Here is a 4,966-nt window from a genome sequence, read left to right as displayed (position 1 = left end):
TCACGCGAACGACGCGTTAAAGTAGCAAAAGCTACCTAAGCGGGTCGTAACGGGTCAAAAGCACTTAGGATAGGTTTCGTTTTAGTACATAGGCTTTGTCAAACCATATTACATAAGTTCCCACACTTATTTGGTTTACGAACTGTCACACCCCGACCACGTAAAACAACAAATCGTGGCGGAAACGTCGGGGAGTGTTGTAACAGAATTATTGTTTCACAACCATGGTAATTAAAAGTTATGTTTTATTCATCAAGCAAAGGTTACATAGTCTTAAATTAACTGAAACAAAGTGTTCATCACATAATTAAACTGGTTCCATCTTTATTTTAGTCTCTAAGGCATAGGTCCGCCCTAGTGTGTCACGAACATCCTAAGCAACAGCTCCTGAAAACACATGTGAAAATAGGTACGTCAGCATAAAAATGCCTGTGAGATACATAGGTTTTATGAAAATAGGATTCATGACTTAAGTTTTAAGAAAATGTTTAATAAAATTTTGTCATGAACCTTGAAAATTGTTTTGTTTCGTAAATTATATGAAAAGCGATAAGATCAGAAGATGTGTATAAATGAAAGAATAATATATGGTTAAATGAATAACCAAGTAGTATGAGTTTGTATAAAACAAACTATTTTGTAAACCAAAGTCTTGAAAAATATGTTGTTGTGTAAAATGTACAAGTCCAAAAGTAGTCAACAAATGTTATGTATGGTAAGCAAAGTGTAGTCACATAAACCAAATGTAAAGATCTACAAAACAAGGTACTTTGAGTATATCAAAAGTTATGTTTTGCAAAGTAAAAGCATGTTTTATTGATAATAACATTTATGTGGTAAGTTAAACGCATACATTCAAGCCTTGAGACAGACGGATAACCCTAAGTCAAGGTTATCAAAAGAAATGTTTTCGGATTCGGTCATTCCTTACACCCAAACAAACCTAGGATGTCAGGAACGGGATTTGTCAAGTCCTATGGTACCATTACTTACTACCGAGCGGCGTAGCTAATGTTAATGAACGTATTTAAGTCCCGTTTGCACAAACCAAATGTTATACCAAATGTAAGCATGTTATATGGAAACAATGTACTAAGTATGCTAAGTTAACATACGAAGCAGAAAAGTCATGTAAATCAATGTACTAAGTATGCCAAGTAAACATACATAGCAAAACAATGTAATGTAAATCATGTACTATAAGTGTACTAATGAACATAGCCAGTATATGACATGAAAACAGGAAAACATGAAAATAACAAGTAGGCACATGTGTTTCACCCCAAAACATTGGAAAACAGTAAGAGAGGGGTCTATGTACTCACAGTAGTGCGTCTTGAATCGAATCTCAAACCCTGTCCGCTACACGACAACCTACAACGTACTAATGTCTATTAGACGAGCGGGTCGTGCCTTGGCTTAGAGTTTAGTATTTTGGGTCACGTTTCTTATGTTGTTCCGTGTGGTAATTATTTGTTAAAATAGTTAATGTTTTAACTTAATCATATGACATGTTGGGATATTTGTTCATTCAATGCTCTAGTAAACTTTTGTCTAGAATATATTTACTAAGTGTTGGATTTTTTTTGGAAAATTTCGGCAGAGTATCCTCTGTAAATAGAGGTGTCCATGCTTTAATAGCATATCATTTTCTTTTATATAAAACCAATATTTCATTTTCAACCACCAAACCGACATATCGACAAACAAAACGTTGCATACTTCATTTCAGCTTTATAACTCGAAACCGGACTGTTTTCGAGGATTTTTATAAAATAGTTAGCCTTTTCTAAAAATCACCAAATTTTTACAGAATATGACATATGTTCCAAAATTTATTGTGTAAAAATATCAAAGTCCAATTCGTTACCCATATTTTATAAAAAATCATTTTCTCGACTGCAATCAGATTTGTTACCTTCTGATCGCAGTTTACGGAAATATTCACTAAAAATCAACCGTAAGTCCGTTTGACGAAATTCCAGTTGGAGGGTCGTCCTGACAACGGTGTCCATCTACTGTAAAAATTTCATGAGTTGATTTTATTCAGGTCTTAAGTTGTGACTCCGAAAATGTCACACTTTTTCTGCCATAAAAATGCAGCTTGAGCTGCTGTCCAAAAATAACCCTTTAAAAATAGTAAACGGTCTCGAAAAATTATGATTCCAGTGCCATTTGCTTAGTTATTCCAAAATACTCATTTTAGGCTTTAGAAAATCCACTTTTCGACTTAAAATGATCCAGTTACAGCCTGTTGAAGTTGGCTGGAAATGTAAATCAGCACGTTTCTTGTTCATATTTCTTGTTTAAACTTTTTTGTGTTCTTGCAAATTTCATCATACTACACATCTTGACTAAGAACAAAATGAAGCAAGGTGTAAGACTTACTACTAGCACAAAGCTAGGGTAGAAATTCTAGTGAAGATGATGGTGAGAAAGATGATGAACAAGACTAGAACAAAGCTCCTTTGAATGCCCTTCAACTTGCAACTTCCATGGATCACCTTCAAAGCTTTGAATGAAGAACAAGTCTTGAAGATTTGAAGGTAGAGAGAGAGAGAGAGATGGGGGACGATTTTGAGGAGAGAGGGAGAGGGGAGTGATGATGGTTCTTGGAAGTTGGAGGATTATATGGAAGATATGGGGAACATGGAATGATTACATGCACCACACTTGGCCAATGAGAGTAAAAAGGAATATTTTCCTAATCTTGCAAAATTTGGTGGGGGCCACATAGCTAAAACCGAAAATTAGGTGGGGGAGGGGGTCCATGTGTAAATTTTTATATAATTATGCCATATGTAGGCTAAAACGGGTGTTTAACTAGATACCGGGTATTTTATCTAGCGTTTAAATCCCGATTTATGGCGTTCTAAATTATTTTTCAACACGGACCTGATAAAAATAAAGTTTTTAATCATAACAGAATATTTTTGGGATTTAAATATTATCCGGGCGGTCACCAGCGTTAGTTTCGCAGTTTTGTCGTAAATAGTCCTTTAGTTCAAATGAACATGTTTTTGCCATACAGAATCCTTTGGAACTTATTTCTAAGTTATGTATAGGATATTTAAGGTATGTTAAGCTTACGTCGTAGTTCCAGAGTGTACGTTGCGTTAAACTGATTGCGTTTATGCACCAGTTTTGCATATAACTCTCTAGAAAGCGATTTAAAGCTTGAAATCGGAGTCGAATCAAATTGTAAAATCATCAAACATAAATACACACATAATAACACCAAAGCACATTGTTTTATTGATAATTCACATTGTTTTACATTATACGACGCTTACAGAACACAGTTGTCACAGTCTCCCCTACTTTAGGAAATTTCGTCCCGAAATTTTATTTAGAGGAAACTTGTGAAAACAAATGCGGATATTTCGCCTTCATCTGGTCCTTACGTTCCCAAGTAAACTCAGGGCCACGTTTGGATTCCCAGCGAACCTTGACCAAATGAATCCGTTTGTTCTTCAACTGCCTGAATGTACGGTCCACTATCTCCACAGGTTTCTCGACAAAATGCAGTGTTTTATCAACACGTATTTCGTCAAGCGGTATGTGGAGGTTCTCGTCAGCTAAACACTTTTTGAGATTGGACACATGGAAGGTTGGGTGAACGTTTCCAAGTTCAGGAGGTAACTCAAGTCTGTAGGCTACCTTACCGATTCTTTCAACGATCTTGAATGGTCCAACATATCTAGGTGCAAGTTTTCCTTTCTTTCCAAATCTGATCACACCTTTCCAAGGTGAGACCTTAAGTAATACACGATCACCGACTTGAAATTCCAAGGGCTTGCGTCGTTGGTCCGCGTAACTCTTTTGACGGCTTCGAGCTGTCTGAAGGTTATCACGAATTTTCTTTACCTTGTCAGTTGTCTCCAGAATGAGGTCAGGTCCAGTAAGTTGAGCTTCACCTATCTCATTCCAGCAGACGGGTGAACGACATTTTCGACCATAGAGAGCCTTGAAAGGAGCCATGTTGATGCTGGAGTGATAACTGTTGTTGTAGGAAAATTCAATCAATGGAAGATGTGAATCCCAACTACCACCAAAGTCGATCACACTAGCTCTAAGCATATCCTCCAAAGTCTGGATTGTTCTTTCAGTTTGGCCATCTGTTTGTGGATGATAGGCTGTGCTCAGATTGAGTTGGGTCCCCATGGCAGATTGCATGGTTCTCCAAAATTGAGAAGAGAAGCGAGCATCCCTATCAGAAATAATGTTCAAAGGAACACCATGTCGAGATACAATTTCATCCACATAGATTTTAGCTAACTTTTCAGCTGAAAAATCCTCACGGATTGGCAAGAAATGCGCTGATTTAGTAAGACGATCCACAATTACCCAGATGGCATCATGACCTTTCTTAGTGCGCGGAAGTTTAGTAATGAGATCCATAGCGATGTTTTCCCATTTCCAAACTGGAATCTCTGGTTGCTCTAAAAGACCAGAAGGATGTTGGTGTTCAGCCTTAACCTTAAGACAAGTAAGGCATTTCGAAACGTACAAGGCAATGTCTTTCTTCATACCGGGCCACCAATACCGAGTACGAAGATCCTTATACATCTTATCCGAGCCAGGATGAATAGAATAACGAGACTTGTGAGCTTCATCCATGAGCAAAGTGCGAAGATCATCTAGGCTTGGGACCCACAAACGGTCCATGAAATAATACGATCCATCGTCCTTTAGTTCAAGATCAGGCTTAATGTGATAGGGTAACTCCGTACCCATCAAGTCTTGTGAAACACAAGCATGTTGAGCCTGAGAGATGCGGGCTTGAATATCGGGTCGAGCTTGAATATCAGATTGAACACGAACACAATGAAGCTTAACACGTTCTTTACGACTCAAAGCATCGGCTACGACATTCGCCTTACCAGGATGGTAGCGAATCTCGCAGTCATAGTCGTTTAGAAGCTCAACCCAACGTCGTTGCCTCATGTTGAGTTCTTTCTGATTG

At 37.7% G+C, this 4,966-nt stretch overlaps 1 long non-coding RNA gene across 2 annotated transcripts; it reads right to left on the bottom strand.

Annotated features, from left to right (window-relative positions):
* Positions 1-200: 200 nt before the first annotated feature.
* LOC118492282 lies at positions 201-2,436 on the bottom strand. Of its 2 annotated transcripts, none has more exons than XR_004892960.1 (2): positions 2,389-2,436; positions 201-387 (listed from the first exon to the last, which is right to left on the bottom strand). It is a non-coding gene; the product is annotated as an uncharacterized LOC118492282 (long non-coding RNA). The 2 variants fall into 2 exon arrangements; XR_004892959.1 differs by lacking the exon at positions 2,389-2,436 and adding an exon at positions 1,326-1,627.
* Between the last annotated feature and the right edge of the window lie 2,530 nt (positions 2,437-4,966).

The sequence above is a fragment of the Helianthus annuus genome, chromosome 5 (genome assembly GCF_002127325.2).
Source record: "Helianthus annuus cultivar XRQ/B chromosome 5, HanXRQr2.0-SUNRISE, whole genome shotgun sequence".
In the NCBI taxonomy this organism is placed as follows: domain Eukaryota; kingdom Viridiplantae; phylum Streptophyta; class Magnoliopsida; order Asterales; family Asteraceae; genus Helianthus; species Helianthus annuus.
The sequence above is the reverse complement of the archived record's forward strand: the minus strand, read 5'-3'. Positions and strand labels throughout refer to the sequence as shown.